Source organism: Phocoena sinus, chromosome X, assembly GCF_008692025.1.
Source record: "Phocoena sinus isolate mPhoSin1 chromosome X, mPhoSin1.pri, whole genome shotgun sequence".
Classification (NCBI taxonomy): domain Eukaryota; kingdom Metazoa; phylum Chordata; class Mammalia; order Artiodactyla; family Phocoenidae; genus Phocoena; species Phocoena sinus.
Window position 1 is genome coordinate 116,235,617 of NC_045784.1, and position 16,832 is coordinate 116,252,448.

Genomic DNA, 16,832 nt, shown 5'->3' on the forward strand with positions numbered 1-16,832 from the left:
TTATAGTACTTATATTTCTTCCTTCTCAAATTAAGGATATGAGTCTGAATATGTTCCTATATCAAGGAACTTTCATAGCTTCTTCAGTTTTGAGTAATTTATTGTAATGTCTAATACACTTGTTCCTTGCTTTGCAAGGTAGATGCGTTCTTGAAAATCAGCATGTGGGTAGAATCATATTTTAAATGAACTCAGGGAGTTATAATTCAAAGACTAGCATTTTGAAATGCTATGGCAAGCCTGAGTGCTGGTCTTTAAATGTATAAGCGCAATGGCATCGTTAGTAGGCTTACAGTGGCTGAGGAACTCTGGCTGCCTTCATTTAGCAACTAAAAATGGAGTTTGTCAGTTTGTGATAACCAGAGTGCTGATTTTCACAAACAAAGCTGCTGTAAATAAATGTCTTATTAGCTGTTTCAGATGTCAGTGATAATTTCAAAATTTAGCTCTTAAGGTTATATTTTCCTGAGACCAAGTCTCACTTTGATTTTTTCCCCCTTACCTTGAATAAAAGGAAACAGAAGGAAATTTTTGTGGGAAAAATGATTTGCTGTTTATGCAGTGACTACTGGAGTAGGGAAGGGGAAGATCTTTTGTTTAATTTTGATTTAAACAGTGAGATTAAAGGCTAAATTGAAAACATATCATTTGCCTTGTATGGAAAATCAGACTTTTTCATTAAGAAAAAATTGTCAAAAAAATTAGCTAAGAGAATAACTTCAGAGAATTTCCTTGTATGCTGTTTCATAAAAATATCTTCATAAGGTTGTCTTTATTATAAAGTCCTATGTGCTTTTGAGGCCATTATTGTCACTGGTTTGATATTTCTCTTTTGTGCCTTTAGTTCTGGCTTGTCTTGGTTTCCTTTCCCCTGCCAATCGAGGTGCTTTAATGACCAGTGCTATTCTGTTATGGGTCCTTCTGGGAACCTCTGCTGGATACGTATCTGCTAAGATGTATATGAGTAAGCATTGCAACTGTTATTATTCCAGTAAGTTGGTGTGTTAAATGTAGAAATTAAAAAGCTGTAAAATTAAAAATTCAGAAATTGCATGGGGAATTTTAGCTGACCTAGCAAAATGTAGTTGTGTGTTAGTTACTATAAAGTATTTGTAAAGTGGACTAAATCCAGTTGCTCCAGTAAGTCTTCTGTCCTTTACTTCCTCAGCATTTAGAGGTATTAAGTGGAAGACAAATTTTTTGCTGACGACACTACTGTGTCCTGGGTTAGTATCTCACATTCTCTTTTCTCTACGCAATTATACCCTTTCTTATACTTTTTTAAAAAATAACTATTTATTTATTTATTTTTGGCTGAGTTGGGTCTTCGTTGCTGCACACAGGCTTTCTCTAGTTGTGGTGAGTGGGAGCTACTCTTTGTTGCGGTGCATGGGCTTCTCATTGCGGTGGCTTCTCTTGTTGCAGAACGTGGGCTCTATGCATGTGGGCTTCAGTAGTTGTGGCACGTGGGCTTCAGCAGTTGTGGCTCGTGAGCTCTAGAGCGCAGCTCCATACTTGTGGCGCACGGACTTAGTTGCTCCACAGCATGTGGGATCTTCCTGGACCAGGGCTCGAATCCGTGTCCCCTGCATTGGCAGGCAGATTCTTAACCACTGTGCCACCAGGGAAGCCCCTTTCTTATACTTTGTCTTGGAAAAATCATTTTACACGATAATGAAGAGTAGAAAGGAGTTGAATGACCACTGTTTTTTCTGTGGCTGCAGCTTTCTTTTTCTGGTGTATCTGCATTCTTTTCATCTTTCTGTACATCTTAAACCCTAGTACAAAGAGATGGCGATAGTGTTGCGGAATTCCATTTTGATCTTTGTTTTTGAAGCAGGTTTCATAAATGCTCATCTCAGTTATGCATCTTGCCTTATATATCATGTTAGAGTGGCAATTTATACACTACATTGTGTTATTCTCTTCGTCCTTGCCTTCAGTGATTATTTCTTCATGTCTCACCTAGTTACTGCAGTGTCATTAGTGACTACAGTCCCCAGGCACAGTCATGGTCAGAGTGGGAGTCGGGGTGGTGCTGCACAGTGGCCATAATGGGAGCTCATCCAGTCCCCTAATTATAGAGATGTGGAACCAGTGTGTTCAAGGTCACACAAGAAGTCAGTCATGAAGCCCAGGCTGTATATAACCGAACGCACCCCTTACATCCCGTCCAGTGCTCTTCCCATAATACCTCACTGATAAGGTGCTGACTTGCTTAAGGTTTTATCTCCAAATTCTTTAATATGTTTTTTCTTAGTCAGCTTGGGCTGCCATAACAAAATACCATAGACTGAGTGGCTTAAACAACAGACATTTATTTTTTCACGGTTCTGGAGACTGGGAAGCCCAAGATCAGGGCATCAACAGGGTCGGGTCCTGGTGAGCACTCTCTTCCTGGTTGCTGCTAGCTGCCTTCTTGCTGTGTCCTCACATGGCAAGGGAAAAGAGAAAGAGAGAGAGAGAACCCTTTGGTGTCTCTCCTTATAAGGGCACTGATGCCATCATGAAGACCGCACCCTCATGACCTCATGTAAACCTTATTACTCCCTAAAGGCCCCATTTCCAAATACTGTCACATTAGGGATTAGGGTTTCAACATATGAATTTTGGGGGACACAATTCAGTCCATAGCAAGTTCCATTAAAAAAAATTCTTTCCTTGATATGTTCTGAAGGACAAGTTTTTTTTTTTTTAAGGAAAAAGTAGTGGATTATATCTTAACTGTTGTGTGGTACTTTAATTTTCTTTTGTTGTAAAATTCCCATGTCCTTGATGCTAGAGTGTGTCACAATAGTGGAAGTCCTATAATGAAACTTATACGTAGTAAATTCAGTTATATTATATACTAATTAGTGACAAAATGAGAACAAATGCTCTGTGACTGAGTATAACGCCATAAACAATTCAATGCAGTGATAGATGATATATTTAGTAGGCTCATAATCTTTTATCTACATGTGGCTTGTTTTCTCCTAAACTCCAGGGAAAAAGGTAATATCATTGAAAAGACTGAACATTATAAGTTTACACATCAAATACATGTACCGCAGTTTTTGACTTATTTAAAATAAGGACAATGCACTCCCCTCCCCCTTACCACCTTGAATACAGCCATCTGCTTTTTCTATAACTCTTTTCAAGGGAACTAGAATGGGTGGTCTTTCCTGAGGTGAATGCTTTAATATATTTATGTAAGAAAGCAATGTCCTTGACAATATTTCAGATTATTTGTTGTTTCAAGTTCAAGACTCAGATGAATCTGAAATTGAATAACTTTGGCAACAAAGTGCCATTGTGCTAAAGTCATTATACTGGATTGTCACGCAAGGGATATTGCAAGCAAGAACTAGTCAATAAACCATGTACTATTCTCTTCATTATTTAGTTACTCATTCAACATATTTATTGTGTTTTTAAAAAATTTTGTCTTGTTTTTGTTTTTTACTATATTTAATGCATTATGCTAGGCACTGTAGAGGAAATAAATGTAAATCTCCCCTGAAACTGCCTTCGTGGCTTCAGATGAATAATAATGGCCCATTTTTCATCAGACAGATGTTCCATCTTATTGTAAAAAGAAGTTACGTCATTGAAATAGAAAATATAAAAGAATTAGAATATGCTGTGTCACTAAGCTTGATTAGCTAAACTGAACAATTAATGTCTGAAAAGCATTAGCATTTGCAATGCACTATGAGCTGTTTTTATCATGTTTACTATGGGATCAATTTTGAAGAACGTTTTACACAGAAAAATTTAAAAATTAGAGTAGGAATCCATAATAACATGGCTCAGGGTTACATGGGCTATGAAATGATGCAGGGGCAAACCACTTTTTTGAAAATAAAATTTTTTTTTAATTTGAAAAGCAACTGTTAGCAGTGGTTGTCTCCTGGGTGACTGGGGGACAAGAGTGAGAAGGAGACTATTTTATACTTATTTTTCACTGTTTCTCTGTTTCTTTTTACTTTTCACATTGTGTACCATATGCACGCATTACCTATTTTTAAATAATTTAATTATAAACAACAATAACAACTCATAACCATATTTTGAAGTGGAGAGGTAGCATTAGAGGCTACTGGCATAGGCTTTAGAGTCAGACACACACACACACACACACACACACACACACACACACGCACCCTATGCTCTATACACATAGGGGTCCATTTCCCAATTCTGCCCCTTTCTAATTAATGAGGCCTTGAGTAGGTTGTGAATAATGCTGCAATGAACATGAGAGTGCAGCTATCCCTTTGAGATCCTGTTTTCATTTCCTTTATATATATACCCAGAAGTGGGATGGCTGGATCATACGGTAATTCTATTTAAAAAATTTTGGTGAACCTCCATACTGTTTTCCTTAGTGCCTATACCAATTTAGATTCCCACCAAGAGTGCACGAGGGTTCCTTTTTTTCCACATCCTCGCCAACACTTCTTATCTCTTGTTTTTGGTGATAGCCATTCTGACAGGTGTGAGGTGATATCTCACTGTGGTTTTGATTTGCATTTCCCTGATGATTAGTGATGTTGAGCATCTTTTCATGTGTCTGTTGGCCATCTGTATGTCTTCTTTGGAAAAGTGTGTATTCAGGTCCTCTGCCTATTTGTCAACCAGATTGTTTTTTTGCTATTGAGTTGTGTGAGTTCTTTATATACTTTGGATGTTAACTCCTTATCACATATATGATTTGCAAATATTTTCTCACATTCTGTAAGTTGTCATTCCATTTTATTGATTGTTTCTTTTGCTGTACAGAAGGTTTTTAGTTAGATGTAGTTCTGCTTCTTAAGTTTTGCTTTTGTTGCTTGTGCTTTTGGTGTCATATCCAAAAAATTGTGTGAAGACAAATGTCAAGGAGTTTTGACCCTATGTTTTCTTCTAGGAGTTTATGGTTTCAGGTCTTATGTTTAAGTCTTTAATCCATTTTGAGTTAATTTTTGTGAGTGGTATAAGATAGGGATCCAATTTTATTCTTCTGAATGTGGTTATTCAGTTTCTCAACAGCACTTATCAATTTCTTGGCTCCCTTGTCAAATACTAGTTGACAGTATATGCAGGGATTTATTTCTGGGCTCTTAATCCTGTTCTATTAGTCTGTGTGTCTATTTTTATATCAGTACCATACTATTTTGATTACCATAGCTTTGTAGTATAGTTTGAAATCAAGAAATGTGATGCCTCCAGTTTTATTCTTCTCTTTCAAGATTGCTTTGGCTATTCGGGGTCTTTTGTAGTTCCATACAAATTTTACAGTTGCTCTTTCTATCTCTGTGAAAAATGCCATTGGAATTTTTCAGCTGCTAATCTACTAATCTAATTTCTGTCTCTATGGGCTTGCCTCTTCTGGACAATTTCATATAAATGGAATCATAAAAAGTGTGGCCTCTTGTGTCTGACTTCTTTCACTTAGCATAATGTTTTCAGAGTTCATCCACGTTATAGCATGTATCACTACTTCATTCCTTTTATGATTGAACAGTATTCCATTGTATCAATATACCACTTTTTGTTTACCCATTCATAAGTTGATGGTCATTTGGGCTGTTTTCACCTTTTGGATAATATGAATAGTGTTGCTATGAACATTTGTATGTGATGTTTTGAGTGAAAATATGCTTCCAATTCTACTGGGTAGATACTGGGTATATACCTGAGAGTAGAATTACTGGGTCATATGGTCACTATGCTTACTATTTTGAGAGACCGCCAGACTATTTTCAAAAGTTGTTGTACCATTTTACATTCCCACCAGCAATGTATGAGGGTTCCAATTTCTCTACACCCTCGTCAACACTTGTTACTGTTTTTGCTTATAGCCATCCTAATTATTATGAAGTGATCTTGCATTGTAGTTTTAATTTACACTTTTTGATGACTAATGATATTGAGCATCTTTTCATGTGCTTATTGGTCATTTGCATATCTTCTTTAGAAATATGTCTATTCAAATCCTTTGTCCGTTTTTAAATTGGATTATTTTTCTTTTTATTGTTGAATTGTAAGGGTTCTGTATATATTTTGGTTACTGGTTGATTATCAGGTATATGATTTGTAAATATTTTCTTCCATTCTGTGAATTGTCATCTCAATTTCTTGATAGTGTTCTTTGAAGTGCAAAACTTTAAAATTTTGATGACATTCACTTTATTTACTTTTTCTTTGGTTGCTTTTGCTTTAGGTGTCATATTTAAGAAGCCTAATCCAAGGTCATTAAAATTTATGCTTGGGCTTACATGGTGGTGCAGTGGTTGAGAGTCCGCCTGCTGATGCAGGGGACACGGGTTCGTGCCCCAGTCTGGGAAGATCCCACATGCCGCGGAGCAGCTGGGTGCGTGAGCCATGGCTGCTGAGCCTGCGCATCTGGAGCCTGTGCTCCGCAACGGGAGAGGCCACAACAGTGAGAGGCCCGTGTACCGCAAAAAAAGAAAAAGAAAATTTATGCTTATGTTTTCATATAAAAGTCTTCTAGTTTTACATCTTAAATATAGGTCTTTGATCCATTTTGAGTTAATTTTTGTATATGTGTGAGGTAGGGATCTAACTTCATTCTTTTGTACATGGATATCCAGGTGTCCTGACATATTTGTTGAAAAGACTCTTCTGCTCCAATTGATTTGTCTTGATTCCCTTATTGAAAATGAAGTGTCCATAAATCTGTGGGTTTATTTCTGAACTTTCACTCCTATTCCATTAGTCTATATGTCTATCCTTAGACCAGTACCCGTAGTCTTTTTTCCTTTTTTTTTTTTTTTTTGCGGTACGTGGGCCTCTCCCGCCGCGAAGCACAGGCTCTGGACGTGCAGGCTCAGCGACCATGGCTCACGGGCCCAGCCGCTCCGCAGCAAGTGGGATCCTCCCGGACTGGTGCATGAACCCACGTCCCCTGCATCGGCAGGCGGACTCCCAACCACTGCGCCACCAGGGAAGCCCCTTTTTTCCTTTTTTTGTAAGTTTGTTGCTCCTTTTTGTGTATTTGTAATCTCTGAGATTATCTCTAATCTATTTATTTATTTTTGGCTGTGTTGGGTCTTAGTTGTGGCACGTGGGGTCTTTTGTTATGGTGTGCAGGCTCTTCATTGTGGCACATGGGCTTCTCTCTAGTTGTGGCACATGGGCTCCAGAGCGCGTGGGCTCTGTAGTTGTGGCTTGTGGGCTCTCTAGTTGTGGCACACAGGCTTAGTTGTTGCGGCACATGGGCATAGATCCCATGGCATGTGGGATCTTAGTCCCCCAGCCAGCAATCGAACCCGCGTCCCCTGCATTGGAAGGTGGATTCTTAACCACTGGACCACCAGGGAATCCCACCCATAGTCTTGATTTTAGTCTGTAGCTTTTAATACATTTTGAAATTAGGAAGTGGGAGTCCTCCAGCTTTGTTCTTTTTCAAGATTATTTTGGCTGTTCTGGAACTTTGCATTTCCATATGAGTTTTAGGAAGGGCTTTTCAATTTCTTCAAAAAGCTGACTGGGGGCTTCCCTGGTGGCGCAGTGGTTGAGAGTCCGCCTGCCGGTGCAGGGGACACGGGTTCGTGCCCCGGTCCGGGAAGATCCCACGTGCCGCGGAGCGGCTGGGCCCGTGAACCATGGCCGCTGAGCCTGCGCGTCCGGAGCCTGTGCTCCGCAACGGGAGAGGCCACAGCAGTGAGAGGCCTGCGTACCGCAAAAAAAAAAAAAAAAAAAAAAAAAAGCTGACTGGGATTTTGATAAGACTGCATGGAATCTGTAGATCAATTTGGGGGATATTGCCATCTTAACAATATTAAGTCTTCCAATTCATGAATACAGGATGTCTTTTCATTTATTTGGTCTTCTTTAATTCCTTTCAATTACATTATACTTTGGGTGATTTCAGAACTGTTAAATTTATTGAGATCAAGAAAAAAAGGGAGAAGACTCAAATCAATAGAATTAGAAATGAAAAAGGAGAAGTAACAACTGACACTGCAGAAATAAAAAGAATCATGAGAGATTACTACAAGCAACTCTATGCCAATAAAATGGACAATCTGGAAGAAATGGACAAATTCTTAGAAATGCACAACCTGCCAAGACTGAATCAGGAAGAAATAGAAAATATGAACAGACCAATCACAAGCACTGAAATTGAAACTGTGATTAAAAACCTTCCAACAAACAAAAGCCCAGGACCAGATGGCTTCACAGGTGAATTCTATCAAACGTTTAGAGAAGAGCTAACACCTATCCTTCTCAAACTCTTCCAAAATATAGCAGAGGGAGGAACACTCCCAAATTCCTTCTACGAAGCCACCATCACCTTGATACCAAAACCAGACAAGGATGTCACAAAGAAAGAAAACTACAGGCCAATATCACTGATGAACATAGATGCAAAAATCCTCAACAAAATACTAGCAAACAGAATCCAACAGCACATTAAAAGGATCATACACCATGATCAAGTGGGGTTTATTCCAGGAATGCAAGGATTCTTCAATATACGCAAATCTATCAATGTGATAAACCATATTAACAAATTGAAGCAGAAAAACCATATGATCATCTCAATAGATGCAGAGAAAGCTTTCGACAAAATTCAACACCCATTTATGATAAAAACCCTCCAGAAAGTAGGCATAGAGGGAACTTTCCTAAACATAATAAAAGCCATATATGACAAGTCCACAGCAAACATCATCCTCAATGGTGAAAAACTGAAAGCATTTCCACTAAGATCAGGAACAAGACAAGGTTGCCCACTCTCACCACTCTTATTCAACATAGTTTTGGAAGTTTTAGCCACAGCAATCAGAGAAGAAAAGGAAATAAAAGGAATCCAAATCGGAAAAGAAGAAGTAAAGCTGTCACTGTTTGCAGATGACATGATACTATACATAGAGAATCCTAAAGATGCTACCAGAAAACTACTAGAGCTAATCAATGAATTTGGTAAAGTAGCAGGATACAAAATTAATGCACAGAAATCTCTGGCATTCCTATATACTAATGATGAAAAATCTGAAAGTGAAATCAAGAAAACACTCCCATTTACCATTGCAACAAAAAGAATAAAATATCTAGGAATAAACCTACCTAAGGAGACGAAAGACCTGTATGCAGAAAATTATAAGACACTGATGAAAGAAATTAAAGATGATACAAATAGATGGAGAGATATACCATGTTCTTGGATGGGAAGAATCAACATTGTGAAAATGACTCTACTACCCAAAGCAATCTACAGATTCAATGCAATCCCTATCAAACTACCACTGGCATTTTTCACAGAACTAGAACAAAAAATTTCGCAATTTGTATGGAAACACAAAAGACCCCGAATAGCCAAAGCAATCTTGAGAACGCAAAAAGGAGCTGGAGGAATAAGGCTGCCTGACTTCAGACTATATTACAAAGCAACAGTAATCAAGACAGTATGGTACTGGCACAAAAACAGAAAGATAGATCAGTGGAACAGGATAGAAAGCCCAGAGATAAACCCACGCACATATGGACACCTTATCTTTGATAAAGGAGGCAGGAATGTACAGTGGAGAAAGGACAGCCTCTTCAATAAATGGTGCTGGGAAAACTGGACAGGTACATGTAAAAGTATGAGATTAGATCACTCCCTAACACCATACACAAAAATAAGCTCAAAATGGATTAAAGACCTAAATGTAAGGCCAGAAACTATCAAACTCTTAGAAGAAAACATAGGAAGAACACTCTGTGACATAAATCACAGCAAGATCCTTTCTGACCCACCTCCTAGAGTAATGGAAATAAAAACAAAAATAAACAAATGGGACCTAATGAAACTTCAAAGCTTTTGCACAGCAAAGGAAACCATAACCAAGACCAAAAGACAACCCTCAGAATGGGAGAAAACATTTGCAAATGAAGCAACTGACAAAGGATTAATCTCCAAAATTTACAAGCAGCTCATGCAGCTCAATAACAAAAAAACAAACAACCCCATCCAAAAATGGGCAGAAGACCTAAATAGACATTTCTCCAAAGAAGATATACAGAATGCCAACAAACACATGAAAGAATGCTCAACATCATTAATCATTAGAGAAATGCAAATCAAAACTACAATGAGATATCATCTCACACCAGTCAGAATGGCCACCATCAAAAAATCTAGAAACAATAAATGCTGGAGAGGGTGTGGAGAAAAGGGGACACTCTTGCACTGCTGGTGGGAATGTGAATTGGTTCAGCCACTGTGGAGAACAGTATGGAGGTTCCTTAAAAAACTACAAATAGAATTACCATATGACCCAGCAATCCCACTACTTGGCATATACCCTGAGAAAACCAAAATTCAAAAAGAGTCATGTACCAAAATGTTCATTGCAGCTCTATTTACAATAGCCAGGACATGGAAACAACCTAAGCGCCCATCATCGGATGAATGGATAAAGAAGATGTGGCACATATACACAATGGAATATTACTCAGCCTTAAAAAGAAATGAAATTGAGCTATTTGTAATGAGATGGATAGACCTAGAGTCTGTCATACAGAGTGAAGTAAGTCAGAAAGAAAAAGACAAATACCGTATGCTAACACATATATATGGAATTTAAGGGGAAAAAATGTCATGAAGAACCTAGGGGTAAGATAGGAATAAAGACGCAGACCTACTGGAGAACGGACTTGAGGGTATGGGGAGGGGGAGGGGTGAGTTTTGACAGGGCGAGAGAGAGTCATGGACATATACACACTAACAAACGTAGTAAGGTAGATAGCTGGGGGGAAGCAGCCGCAAGGCACAGGGATATTAGCTCGGTGCTTTGTGACAGCCTGGAAGGGTGGGATGGGGAGAGTGGGAGGGAGGGAGACGCAAGAGGGAAGACATATGGGAACATATGTATATGTATAGCTGATTCACTTTGTTATAAAGCAGAAACTAACACACCATTGTAAAGCAATTATACCCCAATAAAGATGTTTAAAAAAAAAAAAAAAAAAAAAAAAATTTATTGAGACTTGTGTTATGGACTAACATGGTCTATCCTGGAGAACGTTCCATGTACACTTGAGAAGAATGTGTATTCTGCTGTCAATGGGTGGAGTGTTCTATAGATGTCTGTTATGTCTAGGAGGTTTACAGTGTTGTTAAAGTCTTTCATTTTCTTGTTGATCTTCTGTCTAGTTGTTCTATCCATTATTGAAAGTGTTTATTCAAGTCTCCAGCTATCATTGTTGGATTGTCTGTTTCTTCCTTCAGTTCTGTCAGTTTTTGCTTCATATATATTTGGGGCTCTGCTGTTAGGTACATGTATGTTTACAATTGTTATATATTCTTGATAGATTGATACTTTTATTGTTATAAAAGTCCTTCTTTACCTCTCATAATGCTTTTTGTCTTAAAGTCAAATATATTTTGTCTGTTAGAAGTATAGCCACTCTAGCTCTCTTTTGGTTACTGTTTGCATGATATATCTGTATACAGTTGACCCTAGAACAACATGGGGACTAGGGGCCCTGACCACCCGCACAGTCAAAAATCTGTGTATAACTTTAGAGTCAGTCCTCTCTATCCATGATTCTGCATCCATGGATTCAATCAATAGCAGATTGTATAGCACTGTAGTATGTATTTATTGGAAAAAAATCCATGTATGAGTGGACCCATGCAGTTCAAACCCATTTTGTTCAAGTGTCAACTGTATGTAAAATCCTTTTACTTTCAATCTGTTTGTGTCTCTGAATCAAAATTGTGTCTTTTGTAGACATGATATATTTATTTGGATCATTTTTGGGGGGTTCCTTTTGCCAACCTGTGCCTTTTAATTGGAATATTTCATCCATGTACATTTAATGAAATTATTGATAAGGTAGGATTTACATCTGATATATTGCTATTTTCTTTCTATAAATTTTAGGTCTTTTTTGTCCCTTCATTACTGTCCTCTATTGTGTTAAATAGATATTTTTAGTGTACTATTTTTATTCCCTTGTCCTTTCTTTTACTATTATTTTGAGCTTCTTTTTAGTGGTTACGTTATGGGTTACAATTAATGCCTCAATTTATAACAATCTAGTTCAGATTAGTACCAACTTAATTTCAATATTATTAAAAATATTATATGCTCGTATATAGCTCCTTTCCCTCCTCCCTCCTTTTGTGCTGTTATTGTCATACAAATTACATCTTAATGCTTTGTATGCTCATCAACACAGATTTATAATTACTGCATTATGCAGCTGTCTTTTAAATTTGATAGCCAAAAAAGGAGTTTTAAATAATATTTACTATTATCATTTACTAATATTATTACCTTTCTAATCTTAGGCTTCTTCGTCTGCAGTATGGAAATAATAGTATTATTTACTTCATATGGTTGTTATGAAGATTAAATGGGATAATGTATTAAAGCATTTGGAACAGTGCCTAGCACATAATAAGTGCTTAATAAATGGTAGTTGTGGTTATTAGCTACTGTTTTCTTCTATTATCATGCCTTTGCTCAAGCTATTCCATCTATTTGTAATCCCTTTGTTCCAATTTTCCAATGACAAATTTCTGTTCATTCTTTAATTTCTAGCTCAAATACTACCACTTTCATGTTTTGAAATTGCACAATGTCTATTACCATTATTACAACACTTATAACAGTATTTCTTAGATTGGAGTTTTTTGTGATATGTCTTATCTCTCATTTTACATTCAAAGACTCATGAGGGTCAGTACTATGTCTTACTCATTTCTGTATCTTTCATAGTGTGTAGCCCAGTGCCTTGTATGAAGTATGAGTGCTTATAGAGAGTAAGTGCTCAGTAAATGACTGAATCATAAATAATTTAAAGTGCAAGACATATTCAGTTTCCTAGTTCTGTTAGTAGAACAGAATGAAGTTTAAAAGCAACAAACCAGGCATGATACAAAGAACATGTTTCCCTCAAGAGGTTTAGGGGCTCTCTTAGGTACATGAGAGAGGGAATCATAAGGTACTGGGATTCATATTTCTTAGAATGTGATAGGGTACCAGGGAATTTCAGTGCCTCGTGGCATATACATGGACAGTAAAAAAATGGATTTGATATTGAGCTGCATGAGTTGCTTGTATGTTTTGAAGATTAATCCTTTGTCATTTGCTTCATTTGCAAATATTTTCTCCCATTCTGAGGGTTGTCTTTTCATCTTGTTTATGGTTTCCTTTGCTGTGCAAAAGCTTTGAAGTTTCATTAGGTCCCATTTGTTTATTTTTGTTTTTATTTCCATTTCTCTAGGAGGTGGGTCAAAAAGGATCTTGCTGTGATTTATGTCATAGAGTGTTCTGCCTAATTTTCCTCTAAGAGTTTGATGGTGTCTGCCCTTACATTTAGGTCTTTAATCAATTTTGAGTTTATTTTTGTGTATGGTGTTAGGGAGTGTTCTAATTTCATTCTTTTACATGTAGCTGTCCAGTTTTCCCAGCACCACTTATTGAAGGGGCTATCTTTTCTCCACTGTATATTTTTGCCTCCTTTATCAAAGATAAGGTGACCACATGTGCGTGGGTTTATCTCTGGACTTTCTATCCTGTTCCATTGATCTATATTTCTGTTTTTGTGCCAGTACCATACTGTCTTGATTACTGTAGCTTTGTAGTGTAGTCTGAAGTCAGGGAGCCTGATTCCTCCAGCTCCATTTTTCTTTCTCAAGATTGCATTGGCTATTCGGGATCTTTTGTGTTTCCATACAAATTGTGAAGTTTTTTGTTCTAGTTCTGTGAAAAATGCCAGTGGTAGTTTGATAGGGATTGCACTGAATCTGTAGATTGCTTTGGGTAGTAGAGTCATTTTCACAGTGTTGATTCTTCCAATCCAAGAACATGATATCTCTCCATCTATTTGTATCATCTTTAATTTCTTTCATCAGTGTCTTATAATTTTCTGCATACAGGTCTTTTGTCTCCTTAGGTAGGTTTATTCCTAGATATTTTATTCCTTTTGTTGCAATGGTAAATGGGAGTGTTTTCTTGATTTCACTTTCAGATTTTTCATCATTAGTGTATAGGAATGCCAGAGATTTCTGTGCATTAATTTTGTATCCTGCTACTTTACCGAATTCACTGATTAGCTCTAGTAGTTTTCTGGTAGCATCTTTAGGATTTTCTATGTATAGTATCATGTCATCTGCAAACAGTGACAGCTTTACTTATTCTTTTCCAATTTGGATTCCTTTTATTTATTTTTCTTCTCTGATTGCTGTGGCTAAAACTTCCAAAACTATGTTGAATAATAGTGGTGAGAGTGGGCAACCTTGTCTTGTTCCTGAACCCAATCCAAAAATGGGCAGAAGACCTAAATAGACATTTCTCCAAGGAAGATATACAGATTGCCAACAAACACATGGAAGAATGCTCAACATCATTAATCATCAGAGAAATGCAAATCAAAACTACAATGCGATATCATCTCACACCGGTCAGAATGGCCATCATCAAAAAATTTACAAACAATACATGCTGGAGAGGGTGTGGAGAAAAGGGAACCCTCTTGCACTGCTGGTGGGAATGTAAACTGATACAGCCACTATGGCAAACAGTATGGAGGTTCCTTAAAAAACTAAAAATAAAACTACCATGTGACCCAGCAATCCCACTACTGGGCATATACCCTGAGAAAACCATAATTCAAAAAGAGTCATGTACCAAAATGTTCATTGCAGCTCTACTTACAATAGCCACAACATGGAAGCAACCTAAGTGTCCATCAACAGATGAATGGATAAAGAAGATGTGGCACATATATACTCAGCCATAAAAAGGAACGAAACTGAGTTATTTGTAGTGAGGTGGATGGACCTAGAGACTGTCCTACAGAGTGAAGTAAGTCAGAAAGAGAAAAAGAAATACAGTATGCTAACACATATATATGGAATGTAAAAAAAAGAAAAATATGGTCAGAAGAGCCTAGGGGCAAGACGGGAATAAAAATGCAGACCTGCTAGAGAATGGACTTGAGGACATGGGGAAGGGGAAGAGTAAGCTGGGACAAAGTGAGAGAGTGGCATGGACATATATACACTACCAAACGTAAAATAGATAGCTAGAGGGGTGGGATAGGGAGGGTGGGAGGGAGGGAGATGCAAGAGGGAAGAGATATGGGGACATATGTATATGTATAACTGATTCACTTTGTTATAAAGCAGAAACTAACACACCATTGTAAAGCAATTATACTCCAATAAAGATGTTAAAAAATGGATTTGAATTTAAATGGAGAAGCAGTTAAACTAATGAACATACGCTTCCTAAGAGAAATTGAAGAAAGTAAAATTATTTATTTATTTATTTATTTATTTATTTTTGCGGTACGCGGGGCTCTCACTGATGTGGCCTCTCCCGTTGCGGAGCACAGGCTCCGGACGCGCAGGCTCAGCGGCCATGGCTCACGGGCCCAGCCGCTCCGCGGCATGTGGGTTCTTCCCAGACCGGGGCACGAGCCCGTGTCCCCTGCATCGGCAGGCGGACTCAACCACTGTGCCACCAGGGAAGCCCTATTTGATTGTTTTTTTTTTTTTTTTTTTTTTTTTTTTTTGTGGTACGCGGGCTTCTCACTGTTGTGGCCTCTCCCGCTGTGGAGCACAGGCTCCGGACGCGCAGGCTCAGCAGCCATGGCTCACGGGCCCGGCCGCTCCGCGGCATGTGGGATCTTCCCGGACCGGGGCATGAACCCGCGTCCCCTGCATCGGCAGGCGGACTCTCAACCACTGCGCCACCAGGGAAGCCCTGATTGTTTTTTAAAATAAATTTATCTATTTATTTTTGGCTGCATTTGGTCTTTGTTGCTCTATGTGGACTTTCTCTCTAGTTGTGGCGAGTGGGGACTACTCTTCGTTGCGGTGCACGGGCTTCTCATTGCGGTGGCTTCTCTTGTTGCAGAGCACGGGCTCTAGGCATGCAGTCTTCAGTAGCTGTGGCGTGTAGACTCAGTAGTTGTGGCTCGTGTGCTCTAGAGCACAGGCTCAGTGGTTGTGGTGCATGGGCTTAGTTGCTCTGCGGCATGTGGGATCTTCCTGGAGCAGGGTTCGAACCCATGTCCTCTGCACTGGCAGGTGGATTCTTAACCACTGTGCCACCAGGGAACTCCCTAAAATTATTAAATGATGTCCTATTCCTTCATGTAACCCCTAAAGCAGTAGGTAGAAAAGGGAAGGAGTCAGCAGAGGTTGATTGGCATGTACTCAAATTTTAAAATTAGAAGTAGAAAGTTTGAATTCCAGTACTCAGTATTAGGTGAGTGACTTTGGATAAGTCCTATAACCTTTCTGATTGTCCATTTGCTTACTTGTAATGCTTGTGTCACAGAGTCATTTAGAGAAGTAAATGAACTAATGGATTGTGAAATTGTTTTGTGAGCTACAAAGCATTTTTAGTCACTCTTTTCTGTTCCTACTCTTCTATGTCTATCATCTGCTATAGCATTTCCTATGTTGTAATTTATTTGTTTATCTCTGTCTCCCACTAGACTGAGCTTTATCAGAGCAAGGATTTTTGTTTTATTTATCTTGGAACACCAGGGCCGAACACATAGGTACTCAATAAATGTTTAATGAATGTGTGAATAAATGTTTCGAGTAGGAGGTGGACCCAGATTACCTTTTAAGTTTCCTTTTAGTTTTGTTGTTTAAGATTCCATGAAAAGGTCTAGAAATAATTAGAGATTGACAAAGGAATTCATACTTAGAATATAAAAACATGAAATTGAAGGGCAGTTACAGAATCATTAAACACATATCAACATTCTAGAGTGTACTTTCAAAAGGGAAATTGTTGAGACGGGTTAATTGAGTTTATGTATAAGAAGGGAGGTTATGATTTGTCAAGTGAGAAGTAATTTTTCTGGCCATAGAAAGATAA

General features: G+C 38.2%; 1 pseudogene; it reads left to right on the top strand.

Annotated features, from left to right (window-relative positions):
- The window catches only part of LOC116747202, a 106,983-nt pseudogene that overhangs the window by 52,097 nt on the left and 38,054 nt on the right, over nucleotides 1-16,832 (top strand).